We start from the raw sequence: 15,612 nt of genomic DNA, 5'->3' as shown, positions 1-15,612 counted from the left end.
TAGCCAGTTTACTAATCGTCACTGCTGAAACTTGGCTACAAGAGTACCCACAGCTGCATTGGAGGCTAGGAAAGTAAGTGTTCGGCTGACTGATATTTCAGCCTGAACCAAACTGGGCTTCAGGTAGCAAAGTAAATGAGGACACATGACTAGGCAACTAACAGAATTTGAATTTGGAGAGGATGTAAGAGAGGAAATGAGTATTTTGAAACCTTCCTTTACAATAACAGTTTTAACGACTACTATTCATTTTTTTTAATTGTTTTAATGTTCATTTATTTTTGAGAGAGAGAGACAGAGTGCAAGCAGGGAGAGAGAGAGGGAGACACAGAATCCGAAGCAGGCTCCAGGCTCTGAGCTGTTAGCACAGAGTGCAACACAGAGACTGAATTCACAAACTGTGAGATCATGACCTGAGCCAAAGTTGGCACTCAACCAACTGAGTCACCCAGGAGTCCCATGATTACTACTCTTTTCTGACTAACCTTCATCAAAGTAAGATATTTTTGTTAAATTGGATAAAATATATCACACTGGCTTAGAAAGTTTAGAGATGGAATAGACTTATAGAGGTGGAAATAAAATGGGACTTAGAAAATCGAATTTCAAGGTTTGTCACTGGCTTTCACTAGCTTCTAAACATTCCATAAATTATATTACCACAGCATCTACTTTCTTTACTTATAAGATCCCTGTTTGCCCTGGATAACACTGCCTGTTTCCTGTGTGTCAAGTAATTTAGGATTCTGTCTTGGACATTGTCAGGACATGTGATAAAGAATGACTTCTGTTATATTCTTCTGAAGATTATCAACTTTTTTTTCCTGATTGCTTGTTTGTTTAACCAGGCAGTCAACTAGGCTGATTTCAGTCTGCAAACTCTGTCTCCTCTGCAACTGGCACCAGCTGAAATTCTAGTTCAGTTCTTTTAGCTTTAGCTGGAGTGCTTGAAGTCTGCCTCATACATGCATAATTCAGGGATCAGCCTGATATTAGGGTGGACTCCCTACACAGAATTTGGAGCTCTCCTTCTCCCACTTTCTCTTTATAGCTCCTTTGGTTATACTGGAGTCTATCCCCTGTCTTCAAGCCAGTAAAACTATAGCTTCTCTGCTAGTGTTAGCTACTCCTCTCTGATTCAGTCTGGGGTCTGACTTCAGGCTAAAAGTCATAAAAATATGGGAAAATCCTCTGATGCTGTTTCGCTCTTTCAAGTGTCGATCCCCTTCCATAACGAGCCTATTTGAGGAAATGGTCTAGTTTGGGTAGTTGGTTTTTTTAACATTTGCATAGAGTGTGTAATTTCTTTTCGAAGAGGTGGTTTGATAGGAATTGCTCAGTCATGACCAGAATCAGGACCTCAGCTTTGACATCTATAACATGGGGAATAATAATTATATGTGTCACGGTTCCTTTTGGAATTTTTATGTCTGTCAAATAAGATAAGACATATGAAAACTGTTTGTGAACTGTACAGTTGCATTCAGCAGTAATTGTGCAGATGAGAAAATTCAGGCCCAGTGAGACGAGCTGACAGTTGAAAACACAGATCTAGTCAGTATTAAAGGAGGATAACAATCTATATGTCCCAAATCCCGGTCTAGTCCTATTTCAACTATGCCATGCAATTTGCTCCTTTCTCAAAATTTGTCCTCAAGGTACAAGACAGCCATCAGATTTATCCAAATTTGGTGAAATATTAGGCAATTCAGTGAATCAAAATTAGCCAGAGTGGTTGTTTGCTTCAGTAGACTAGTTGACTGACCAAAACAGCTTCTCCAATATCAGCTTATAGAAGTAGCTAGCTCTATAACTATAGAGCTCTATATAGCTCTACATAGCTCTATAACTATAACTATAACCTTCAGCTCAGGTCATGATGAGTTCAGCTCAGGTCCTGAGTTCGAGCCCCACATCAGACTCAGTGTTGTCAGCACAGAGCCCACTTCGCTCTGCCCCCAGTCTGTACCCCTCTCTCTCTGCCCCTCCCCAACTTAAACTCTCTCAAAAATAAAACATTAAAAAAAGAAAATAAGTAGTTAGAGAATCAGAAATGGCAAGCTAGAGGGGCACCAGGGTGGCTCAGTCGGTTAAGCAACCAGCTTCGGCTCAGGTCATGATCTCATGCTTTGTGGGTTTGATCCCTGCACTGGGCTGTGTGCTGACAGTTCAGAGGCTGGAGCCTACTTCAGATTCTGTGTCTCCCTCTCTCTGCCCCTCTCCTTCTCGCTCTGTCCCTCTCTTTCTCTCTCAAAAATAAATAATATATTTAAAAATTAAAAAAAAAAAAAGAAATGATGAGCTAGGACTTTTGCTGGCTAAACAGGAAACGAGCTTCTCAGAGGTAGGAGATGCTCTTAGGCTGTCCTTTGTGACTTCTCACTTCCCTCTGAGCACCCCATGTCCCCTTTTCCAACTCCAGGTTGGTCTACACCCAGTATTTATAAGAGAGATAAAATGGATCCTTTTTCTCTTGCCTCCTCTTTTTTTATATTGGATACTACCGATTGAAAATAAAGTCTCCTTTGAGCAAGGTTATGCATTACTTTATTTTTGCCTATTATGCCAGCTGAGACATCACACAGTCTGGGTGGGAGCAGGGAGGGAGTATGGGGTGTCTTTTCCCTGTGGGCTCCTCCAGCAAGAAAGTCACAGGGATCACCCAGATTCTCGCTAAAGCTGGGTGAATTATTCTGGGCTCTCTGTCCCTATGAACTGGGGTGAAACAAGATGTGAACAGCACAAAGAAGAAACTTTTCATGTTTTATCAAAATGTATTAGAGAAGCGCCTGGAAATCTTCAAATTGGATACTAAAATCAATGGGGAAAAAAATCTGCAGAACATAAGCAAAGTCTCTTAAGCAGCCACAAACTTTAAAACTCATTCATTTTAATAGTTACCAGCTTATTGCTAGCGCAGCTTTTAGCTAAATTGTGCAGACTATGCAAACCTTTTATCTTTGTCTAAATAATTCCGCACATTTTATTGATCCTGCTCAGAACATGTGACTAATTACTTTAAGACCTTGTGCTTGGGAGTCAGACTCCCAAAGCAGGCTTTCCCAGGGTTGCATTTGGCCAACCTTGAAGTAGCATGCAAATACTCAGGCAGCCAGCTGGATACTTGGATTTCCTAGACCAGTGTCTTTCAACCTGTGGTCCATTAGACCAACAAGGTCAGAATCTCCGGATGCTATTTAAAAATGAAGATTCTGGCTTCCAAACTATGGCATGGGGATCTTCTGAGAGGGGTGGAGGACAGAAACCTGGATCTTTAACAAGGGCTAAAAGCTGTTGTGAAAATGGACATTTCCATATGAGGTCTTATATATAATGAAGGACAGCTTGTTTTGATGGTCAGATTGGACCTTTGGAGATGTATTTACAAGAAGGATTTCCGGTTCGCAGCATGATAACCTGAAAAGGGACTCTGACTTTCAAGGTGTACCCATCAGGGACTGAAGCTTTTCTACTTGCCAGTTTATCTCATGCTGATATGCCTTCCTTAGAAGAACACACGACAGCCTTTGTCCAGGTGAAATGTGAATAAAATCTGAAATCCTTAGAAAACACATTCTGAAGGCGCCTGGGTAGCTTGGTCGGTTAAGCGTCTGACTTCAGCTCAGGTCATAATCTCCCTGTTCGTGAGTTCAAGCCCTGCATCAGGTGCTGTGCTGACAGCTCAGAGCCTGGAGCCTGCTTCAGATTCTTTTGTCTTCCTTGCTCTGTGCCCCTCCTCCGCTCATTCTCTCTCTCTCTCTCTCTCTCTCTCTCTCAAAAATAAACATTAGAAAAATATTTTTTAAAGAATGTACATTCTGACAAGTCTTTAGACATTCATTCATTTAACACATAATTATCAAGCATCTATCATGAGTAGCCATTGTTCCCGGCAAGAGAAACATAGTAATGAACAAGACAGATGAGGTCTCTGGCCTCATGTAGCTTATATGTTAGTGAAGAGAAACCTGCATCTACATATACTTGCAGACAAATATATATTCAGTCTGAGGAATAAAAGGAACAGGAGGATGACCTACGGAGTGAATCAGGTGAGGGAGAGAGATTTACCTAGAACATTGCAAACAGGACCTCTGAGAGGTTTGGTCTGAAGAATGAGTCTATCCAATATTTCAGGCACAGGGAACAGTGAATACAAAAGCTAAAGATATGGAAAGGAGGTGAGTGTAGTGAGACCCTGGTGACCAAAGGGAAACATTAGGAGAGGAGTCTTGATAGTAAAGGAGGTAAAGCCAGAAGATAACTATGCCAGCTTTTCAGTACAACTAGTCCATTATCTAACATGCTTGCCTAAAAATCATCCAATTCTCAGGGATCGTAACTCACTTTCCACTTACCACTGACTAAACCCCAGGCATTTTACATTCTGTAAACAGAGAGATAAATTTGCAGAGAACTGACAAATGGATTTTTTGCCAGGGTGAGCAAATATTCCCAAAGGCTATGGTTTTATTTCTCTGTGGTGTTTTACCCATATTGTATCTCGCTTAGCATTTACTTCGGTTTTCTTTGCTTTTATTTTTCTACCGATCTTCAACGACACATCTGTGTCTCATATCCTTTGAACCAACTCTGTTATCTCACTGGGTTCCTCACCCATGAGTCAAAGAAATGTTGGAAAATCAGGCATTTGCAGTTGGAGAGACAGAAAAGAAGTGTTCGCATGGGGGTTCAACATGGTCATTCGGTATGCCTTTCGGGGTGAGGGTGTGAAGGAGGGATGGTGGCCATGGAACGACTACTGGAGGCCTACTTCAGTAGCCCAAGTGAGAGGTAAAGCAGGCAGAAGAAGGGAGAGGTCTGCGGAGACAGAAAGAAACGGATTGAGTTGAGAACCAACTTTTAACCAGCTACTTATTAAGGCTTGGATTGAATAGGGCTCACGGGAATAAATAAGTTCTGATGAGGAACAGTGGGGGGTAAAAGAGGGGAAACATCAAGAAACAATTCTATTAGAGCATGACATTCTTTGGAGGGAAACCCACAGCCTTAGATCATTATGTCGGACACGAAACAACACAGCTTTCTGATGGGTAAGAAATAAGGCTCTTGTGTCCCTTCCTTCTAGTCCTACATGGAATGTCCAGACAAACAGATGGGAGAAAAATAAAATATAAACTAAGATGGTAAGAGCAGAAACTGAAGGCTTATTAAATTTCAGGGTTAGAGTTTAAAAACAGCCTTAAACGGGGCGCCTGGGTGGCGCAGTCGGTTAAGCCTCCGACTTCAGCCAGGTCACGATCTCGCGGTCCGTGAGTTCGAGCCCCGCGTCGGGCTCTGGGCTGATGGCTCAGAGCCTGGAGCCTGTTTCCGATTCTGTGTCTCCCGCTCTCTCTGCCCCTCCCCCATTCATGCTCTGTCTCTCTCTGTCCCAAAAATAAATAAACGTTGAAAAAAATTTTTTTTAAATAAAATAAAAACAGCCTTAAATACACTGTATTCAATGCATGAGCAGAAAAAACATTAGAACTCTCGAGAAGACATACTAAAAGCACTTCATGGACCGACAAGTTTAGAGAAGCAAGAAATCTACTTTACTTAATATGTTTAGGAAACATATGAACCTATGGCTCAGCATTTTCTCCCAGCCATGATTTTCAGAAACAAATTTAGGGAAGGAATTGTGGAATCTTTGATTTGTTTACCGAACCACTAGCAAATTCTGTTTTAGAATATTCACAAAAATCTCCACATCACTGTCCCCAAGTTCATGTACTCTTCCAACTGAATTCCAATACAATCAAGCAACTTTTCTTACGTGTATTCCCTTCTTTTATGTCAGGAGCCAATCGTTTCCTCATTCTATACTGTGGCTCTGACTTTTCTGACAGCAAAGCCATAGACTGTTAAGACAGATTACCATCTGTACTTACCATAGAGCCATACTGAAAGAGAATGTACTCTTGTCAAGGATGAGTTGAATTTTGTCCATAAAAGCACACATGCCCTCAAAGCACCTAGAATCTGACTTACAAATGGGAAGCCCATGTTCAGATTTAGCTTCCATGCATTATATGTCAAAGTTAAAACAAACAGTGGTAAATTACAAAGACAGAACAAAGATACTCTGTCATTTTGGTACATGTAGTAAGCACCAAAGAAAAAGGACCCATATATCAACAGAATCACTGCTATGTAGTTACTGAACCTTCATGAGCAGGAAGTGATTACTCAGTGCTGAAGGTCTGGACTTATTACGTAACATATCCATCAAAGCCAAGGTGATGAAGGATAAGCAGCTTCTGAGATCATCATGTCGGTTAATAGGTACAAGAGCACAAAACAAAAGAGATTAAGAAAGCCAATGTGTTTTATTGATAGAGTCAACCTCGTCTCTCACCAAGGCAAAATACTCATTCAGCCAGCAACCCACTAAAGCTGCTTAGAAAAATACATCTATGCCCCAGGTGAAGACCTAATATGCACTTGTATAGGATAGCACAATCAGCAAATTCATTCATGAAGGTCAATGAGAAAGATTTGCTTGAACTAAAAAATCACAATTTCTTCTCTTTTTTTTAAATCATGATTTCTTAAGAGAGCAGAACAAGATAGTCTTAAAATAAAGAGAAAGGATTTGATTTCATTTAGAAAACCCCTTGAGTTCAAGTAAAAACTATACTGAAGCTTATAAACGTTCAATTAAGAAGGTTCCATAGGAGCACCTGGGTGGCTCAGTTGGTTAAGCATCTGTCTCTTGATTTCAGCTCAGGTCAGGATCTCACAGTATGTGGATTCGAGCCCTGCATCAGGCTCTGCACTGACAGAGTGGAGCTTGCTTGGGATTCTCTCTCTCTCTCCCCCCATCTCTGATCCTCCCCCACTTGTGCTGCCTCTCTCTCTCTCTCAAAATAAATAAATAAACTTTTTTTTAAAGGAGGAATTGCATAAATAATTCTAGTCCAAGTACCTCCTTCCAGTTCTTCCCACAAACTGATTCTTTTCCTGTGTGTGAGTCTCTCTATCTTATGGTAGCCAGATTTGGCAAGTAAAAATATAAAACGCTCAGTTAAATTTGAATTTGAGATAAGTAACAAATAATATTTATTATGTGTGATAGCTTGTGCTAGGTCTACAATTACTTATTGATACCTCAAATTCAAATTTAACTGGGCTTCCTGTATTTTTCCCAGCAAACTAATATGCCTATGTACGTCTCTATGTATTGTCTTCTTGTTATCTACTGTTCTTAACACAAGAACAGATAACATTTGCACATCTGATATCCTTAGAATTATATGTTCTATGTGGCCATCAGGTGGAGGCCCAGACTCTATATCATAAACTTCTGGTACCCAGTGGCTTTCTGGTTGCCCTCAGCTTCTAGCTGCCAGCAGAAATTGGGAATCATGCCCCATTCAAGATAACCCTTTTGCTGGGCTACAATGTCTTCCTGCTCTTGATGAATGACTTACTTCCCACCAATGGTACCTCCCTCATCAGTGTCTACTTTGCCCTATGTCTGTCCCTGATGGTGATCAGCCTGCTGGAGACCACCTTTATCACCTACCTGCTGCACCTGGCCACCACCCAGCCCCCACCCATGCCTCGGGGGCTCCATTCCCTGCCCTTTTACTGCACCTACCCAACAAAGTGCTGCCCCACTGCACCCCAGAAGAGAAATAAAGCCTTGGGCACCCCCCCACCCCCGCCACCACTTGATGTGAAGGAGCCTGTGGAGTTAGTGGGGAAGATGCAAAGTCCCAGATAGGCAGTTAAATGGGTGTCCTGGGTCATCAAGGGCCCAGCAGAAAGATGAGATTCAGAAACCACACTTGGTCAGTCTGTGAGTGTAGTTCAGCCACATGATGGACACCTTGCTCTTCCGCCTCTACCTGCTTTTCATGGCCACCTCCGTGGTCACAGTCATCATCCTCTGGAACACCTAGGCATGATGTCTATTTGCTCCTGCAGACCCCAACCCAGAGCTGCTTGTGGCTTCCAGAGACCAGCTAGGTCTTTGCCCCTTGCTGAGTACTGACTGTCATAGCCCAAAGATAACCAGTTCCCTCTTGCATTCCATGCACCTCAATGCAGCCCAACCTCAATGCGTCTCAACCCAACTCTAGACATTTTCCTCTTGTATCTGCATTCTGTTGGCTTCCCACACTCCCCTCATGTAGTTCTACAGCCCCTTTATGTCTTCTGCATAGCAGTCCCACCTCCTCTGCTTCCTTACTTGTCCCAATAAATCACTCTGCCAGAAAAAAAAAATTACAGAATTTAGAGCAGGAAAGCACTTAGACACAATGTAGTTTAATGATTTTATTCCACAGTTAAGGAAACTGAGACTCAAATAGATTAAATGACTTGACCAGATCCCATACCTAGTTACTATCCTATTCGGAGAAAGAACTGGGATATAGTTGTCCTGGCTCCCAGTTCTTTCTCTTTCTAGAATATATTTTCTCTCTTAAATCTGAAGTTCCAGTTGGTTTTTCAGTGATACATTTGGACCAGACTGATGCTTTCATTTAAATGGGTATACCTATATACAAATCATTTGGTTTCTGTATACAGGACAGAACACACATGCATGCACACACACACACACACACACACACACACTGCACAAACCAAAAGGAGAGTTTCAAAGCAACATGTTATGTAGTCAGAACATTTGTTGTTTGAGGCTTCCCAATATCCATCCTTCATTTAAGTATTAGCATCCAAAATTCCTTTTAGGGAAGGGCCTTTCTCCCTGCTGAATAAAGTCTAATGGGACCATTGATGAGGGTATCCTTCCTTAGCCAATGAGTGGGCACATGACCAAGCTAAGCCAGGTGATGGTTGTCATTTCCCAGCCCTTTCCTAGCCTCCATTTTTAATTTTGAGAGGGTAAATAGAATATTCCTCCACCCCCACCCTACTCCAGACAGCAAGATGGTTGCAGATGATTTACTGCATTGGAAGTGACTGGGAAAGACAATAGAGTAGTTCATATTTGCAAGACCCTTTGGAACTAATTGTTTCCTTCTATGTAAAGCCCAGTGCTTCAACTCCTTCACACTCTTCCAATACATTATTTGCTTAGCTTTAAGAAGCAGAGTTAAATTGTTACCTGGCAAAAGCTGTAATCACCAAGACAGCATGGTATTGGCACAAAAACAGACACATAGACCAATGGAATAGAATAGAAACCCCAGAACTAGACCCACAAATGTATGGCCAACTCATCTTTGACAAAGATGAAAGTACATCCAATGGAAAAAAGACAGTCTCTTTAACAAATGGTGCTGGGAGAACTGGACAGCAACATGCAGAAGATTGAAACTAGATCACTTTCTCACACCATTCACAAAAATAAACTCAAAATGGATAAAGGACCTGAATGTGAGACAGGAAACCATCAAAACCCTAGAGGAGAAAGCAGGAAAAGGCCTCTCTGACCTCAGTCGTAGCAATTTCTTACTTAACACATCCCCAAAGGCAAGGGAATTAAAAGCAAAAATGAACTACTGGGACCTCATGAAGATAAAAAGCTTCTGCACAGCAAAGGAAACAATCAACAAAACTAAAAGACAACCAATGGAATGGGAAAAGATATTTGCAAATGACATATCGGACAAAGGACTAGTATCCAAAATCTATAAAGAGCTCACCAAACTCCACACCCAAAAAAACAAATAATCCAGTGAAGAAATGGGCAGAAAACATGAATAGACACTTCTCTAAAGAAGACATCCAGATGGCCAACAGGCACATGAAAAGATGCTCAACGTCGCTCCTCATCAGGGAAATACAAATCAAAACCATACTCAGATATCACCTCACGCCAGTCAGAGTGACCAAAATGAACCAATCAGGAGACTATATGCTGGAGAAGATGTGGGGAAACGGGAACCCTCTTGTACTGTTGGTGGGAATGCAAATTGGTGCAGCCACTCTGGAAAACAGTGTGGAGGTTCCTCAAAAAATTAAAAATAGACCTACCCTATGACCCAGCAGTAGCACTGCTAGGAATTTACCCAAGGGATACAGGAGTACTGATGCATAGGGGCACTTTTACCCCCAATGATTATAGCAGCACTCTTAACAATAGCCAAATTGTGGAAAGAGCTCAAATGTCCATCAACTGATGAATGGATAAAGAAATTGTGGTTTATATACACAATGGAGTACTACGTGGCAATGAGAAAGAATGAAATATGGCCCTTTGTAGCAACGTGGATGGAACTGGAGAGTGTGATGCTAAGTGAAATAAGCCATACAGAGAAAGACAGATACCATATGTTTTCACTCTTATGTGGATCCTGAGAAACTTAACAGAAACCCATGGGGGAGGGGAAGGAAAAAAAAAAAAAGAGGTTAGAGTGGGAGAGAGCCAAAGCATAAGAGACTCTTAAAAACTGAGAACAAACTGAGGGTTGATGGGGGGGTGGGAGGGAGGGAAGGGTAGGTGATGGGCATTGAGGAGGGCACCTTTTGGGATGAGCACTGGGTATTGTATGGAAACCAATTTGACAATAAATTTCAAAAAAAATCTGTAAGGTGAAACTTTAAAATAAGGGGAAAAGAGAATTTTATGACAATTTAGTAGAACAAAATGATAGGGAAACAAAATGATAAATCTCAATTGGTACTTGGTTTATCAGTAATTACAGGATATAAGTGATGGATGTGAGGGTATTTTTGAAAGTGTGTAGACAGGTAGGACTGTGATCTGGAGGACCAAAATTAGGAGAAGGGAAAATAATTCTTCACCTGGAACTTGAAGTTACACAGTCTTCCAGGAAGCCATATAAGACACACACACACACACACACACACACACACACACACACACAAACACATGTATATAACTTATCTAAACCCTTATATAAACATAAGATAAGGGCACCTGGGTGGCTTTTTTGGTTGAATGTCTGACTTGGGCTCAGGTAATGATCTCATAGTTCATGAGGTTGAACCCCACATCAGGCTCACTGCTGTCAGAAGAGAGCCCACTTTGGATCCTCTGTCCCCCCCTCTCTCTCTGCTCATGCTCTCTCTCTCTCTCTCTCTCTAAAATAAATTTAAAAAATTAAAAAACTGTAAGATAAATTTGTAATTTTATAAAATATCATTCTTCATTTTTGTGAAATTTAAAATGCTTGAAAATTTGGGATTAAAATCTAAGATCCAAAATAATTTTTACATTTTTTTCATTTGTTCATATTGTTTTATTGACAATACTTCCAGGTTTATAAGCTGTATGTTTAACAATATCTGTTGACAGAAATGCTAGTATTTCTAATTTCAACTGACAGTGTCTACAGAAAAAAAAATTTTTTTTTAATGTTTCTATTTATTTTTGAGACATAGAGAGACAGAGCATGAGCAGGGGAGGGGCAGAGAGAGAGGGAGACACAGAATCTGAAGCAGGCTCCAGGCTCTGAGCTGTCAGCACAGAGCCCAACGCGGGGCTCGAACTCACACACCGCGAGATCATGACCTGAGCCAAAGTTGGACGCTCAACCGACTGAGCCACCCAGGCGCCCCATGTCTAGAGAAAATTTTAACGTTCAAGAGATTCATGAAGATTTTTATCTTACTAACTTGAAAATGATACGCGGGGCGCCTGGGTGGCGCAGTCGGTTAAGCCTCCGACTTCACCCAGGTCACGATCTCGCGGTCCGTGAGTTCGAGCCCCGCGTCGGGCTCTGGGCTGATGGCTCAGAGCCTGGAGCCTGTTTCTGATTCTGTGTCTCCCTCTCTCTCTGCCCCTCCCCTGTTCATGCTCTGTCTCTCTCTGTCCCAAAAATAATAAACGTTAAAAAAAAAAAAAAGAAAATGATACTCAACAGTCAATTTCCCTCAGTAATTCTTGTGGTTTTAAAATTCTTAAGTGCGTGCCAGCCTACATGTTATACACATTCTATGTGTATAGCATCATATTAAACAAATACTACAGCCTCTGAATATTATTTTTCTCCGTATTTCTCATTGTCTTCTGTAATGACAGTTTGGGGCTATAGAAACTGGTTTCATAATATGCTAATACTATATGTACAAAGGCCATATGATTTCACTCACGTGTGGAATTTAAGAAAAAAAGCAGATGAACATCTGGGGAACAAAAGAGGGGTCAGCCAGGAACAAATTCTTAATTATAGAGAACAGACTGAGGGTTACTGGAGGGGAGGTTGGCAAGGGGGGATGGATTAAATGGGTGATGGGTATTAAGGAGGGCACTTGTGATGAACACTGAGTGTTGTGTGTAAGTGATGAATCACTAAGTTCTATACCTGAAACCAATATTATGCTGTACGGTACCAGAATTTTAAATAAAAACTTGAAAAAATAAAAAATAAAAAAAATAAACTGTTACCTGTCAGGGGAAAAAAAAAAGAAGCAGCGTTAGTTTCTGTTGTTTTCAACAAAGGAACTGTGATTGACACATAGTATTTATATATTCCAAAAATGTTGGCCTGGAAAGAACTTTCCATGTCATAGGCAATCCATGAACCGAGGAAGGTAAAAGAAAAAATACCAAGTCACTGATATTTAAAATATATACCTTTCCTGGCACCTGGGTAGCTCAGTTGGTGAGGCGTCCAACTTCAGCTTAAGTCATGAGCTCACAGTACTTGAGTTCGAGCCCTGCGTCGGGCTTTGTGCTGACAGCTCAGAGCCCGCTGCCAATTCTGTGTCTTTCTCTCTTTCTGCCCCACCCCTGCTTGCACTCTGTCTCTCTCTGTCTCTCAAAAATGAATAAATGTTAAAAAAAAATTTTTTTAATATATACCTTTCAATTGTGTAGATGTAAAACAGATTTGAAAATAAATGTCCAACTGCACAAAATCAAATATAAAACTCAAACTGTTATGTAGATTGTCATTAGTATGCTTCCAAAGACCTAAATACAAAAAGTAAAATGATAAAGTTTTTAGAAGAAACAAAAGAGAAAATTGTTTTTACCTTGGGTTAGGCATAGGTTTCTTGAAAAGACACAAAAACCATGAGCCATTTAAAGAAAACACCAATAGGGGCGCCTGGGTGGCGCAGTCGGTTAAGCGTCCGACTTCAGCCAGGTCACGATCTTGCGGTCCGTGAGTTCGAGCCCCGCGTCAGGCTCTGGGCTGATGGCTCAGAGACTGGAGCCTGTTTCTGATTCTGTGTCTCCCTCTCTCTCTGCCCCTCCCCCGTTCATGCTCTGTCTCTCTCTGTTCCAAAAATAAATAAACGTTGAAAAAAAAATTTAAAAAAAAAAAATAAAGAAAGAAAACACCAATAAATTGGACCTCATCAAAACTGCAAATTTTTATCCTTCAAAAGATACTGTTCAAGAAATGAAATGACAAGCCCAAGCCAGAGACTGGGGGAAAAGCTTTGCAAAGAATATATCTGATAAAAGATTTGTACCTAGGATATTAAAAAAAAAAACTCTCAAAAGTCAATAAAAAAAACAATAAAAAATGAGCAAAAGATTTGAACAGACCCTTCACCAAAGAAGACATACAGATGGCAAATAGCACATGAAAAGATGTTCAACATCAGTAGTTCTTAGGAAAATGCAAATTTAAAATAAAGTTTTAAAAAATCTCACAACCAAAAGGATGCTAAGGATTCATAATAACTTATTGTGATTTGGTATTCTACATAGCATCCTAGAACAGAATTTGGGAAAAACTAAGGAAATCTAAATGAAGTATGGACTTTACCAATATTGATTCATTAGTTGTAACAAATATACCATACTGATGTAAGAAGTTCGTAATAGCGGAAACTGGAAGCAAGGTATATGGCAACTTTTTGCATTCTCTTCTCAATTTTTCTGTAAATCAAAACTGTTCTAAAAAAAAAAACAAAAGTCTATTGGAAACACACATTTATCCGAATGGCAAAAATTAAAAAGCGTGGCTATACCAAGTGTTAACGAGGATGTGGAGAAATCATCACTCTCATATACTGCTGACAGGAATGTGCAACACATTGTAAAAAAACTTGCATCTAGAATATACTCTTTAAGCTCTTGCACTAATAAGAAGACAACTCAGAAAAAAATGGACAGATTTGAATACATACTTTATCAAAAAAGGTATACAAATCTAACACATGAAAAGCCACTCAACATCATTACTTATTAGGAAGACACAAATTAATAACCACAATAAAATATCACTATACTGGGGCACCTGGGTGGCTCAGTCAGTTAAGCATCCAACTCTTGATTTAGGCTCAGGTCACGATCTCACAGTTTGTGAGATCGAGCCTGGAGTCAGACTGCACTGATAGTGAAGAGCAAAGCCTGCTTGGGATTCTCTCTCTCTCCTCCCCTTCCCAGCTCGTGCATGAGCATTCACTTGTGTGCACTCTCTCTCTGTCTCTCACAATAAATACTCTCTCTCTCTCTCTCTCTCTCTCTCTCTATGTGTGTGTGTGTGTGTGTGTGTGTGTGTGTGTATGTGTATAATTACACTGCTAAAATGGCTACATTTTAAGAGATTTTTGGTACCAACTACTGGGGAGGGTGCAGAGCAACTAGAACTTCCAGGTACTATCGATGGAAATGCGAAATAGTATAATATCATAGACCATTTGGAAAGCAGTTGGCTAGTTTCCCATGAAAGGACATTTACATTTACCATGTGACTCAGCATTCCTCTGCTACATATTTATCCAAGCTATAGGAAAACATATGTCTATACAAAGACTGGGATGTGAGTGTTCACAGCAGCTTTGTTCTAAAAGCCAGAAGCTGGAAATAACCCAAATATTTATCAACAAATGAACAGACTGAATGGATAAACAAGTCGTAGTATAATCATACAATGGAATATTACTCAGAAATAAAGGAATGAACTACCGATACAAGCAAAAATATCAATGAATCTCAAAACCAACACACCAAGTCAAAGAAGCTGGACAATAAAAGCTATATACTACGTATTTCATCTATCTGACATTCTGGAAAAAGCAAAACCATAGGGAAGAAAATCACACCAGTGGTTATCAAAGGCTGAAAGATGGGGAGAGAGGACTGATTTGCAAAAGGTATGATAAGTCACTTTTGGGGCTGAAGAAAATATTATAGATCTTGATGGTGGTGGTGGTTATACATTTGACAAAACTCATTGAACTATCCACATGAAAAGGGTGAATTTTACTGTATGTGAAGAATTCCACCAAATACCTAAAAAAAAAAAAAAAAACTGAGGCAAATACTGGAAAGTTCCAGGATAAATATTAAAATTTGACATATGTTAGTGAAAGCATAAAGACGTTCCCAAGGTATTAAGGCCGAAGCACTCTAAAACGTGAATAAAAAGCTATGTGGTGAAGGAGTGGAGTAACGGACGTGTGCAGAGAGGACTCTAGGTAGGCAGTGCACTACACACATAAGATTAATGATGGCAAGAAATATGGCATACCGCGATCTGGGGAAATGACAATTAGCGACAGGGCTGGGCATAAAAGCAGTGGTAGGCATAGACAGGAGCAAAATTTCACAGTATCGGGTACAAAAGATGGGGTACAGGTTTCCAGCTTACTGAGCTGAATTGACAGTGGTAACATCTCCTAAGGCAGGGACACCAGCTTTGCAAGGGAAGATCATGACTTTGTTCTTGTATATGTCGAATATAAGGTTCCTTAAAGTACACAAATATG

The 15,612-nt window shown here is 40.5% G+C and overlaps 1 pseudogene; it reads left to right on the top strand.

The window, feature by feature from the left end:
* Nucleotides 1-4,697: 4,697 nt before the first annotated feature.
* Nucleotides 4,698-7,910, top strand: LOC121010837 (5-hydroxytryptamine receptor 3E-like; annotated as a pseudogene).
* The last annotated feature ends 7,702 nt before the right edge of the window (nucleotides 7,911-15,612 follow it).

This window comes from Herpailurus yagouaroundi, unplaced genomic scaffold, assembly GCF_014898765.1.
Source record: "Herpailurus yagouaroundi ecotype Mexico unplaced genomic scaffold, PumYag 192, whole genome shotgun sequence".
In the NCBI taxonomy this organism is placed as follows: Eukaryota; Metazoa; Chordata; class Mammalia; order Carnivora; family Felidae; genus Herpailurus; species Herpailurus yagouaroundi.
This window is presented reverse-complemented; position numbering and strand designations above follow the sequence as displayed.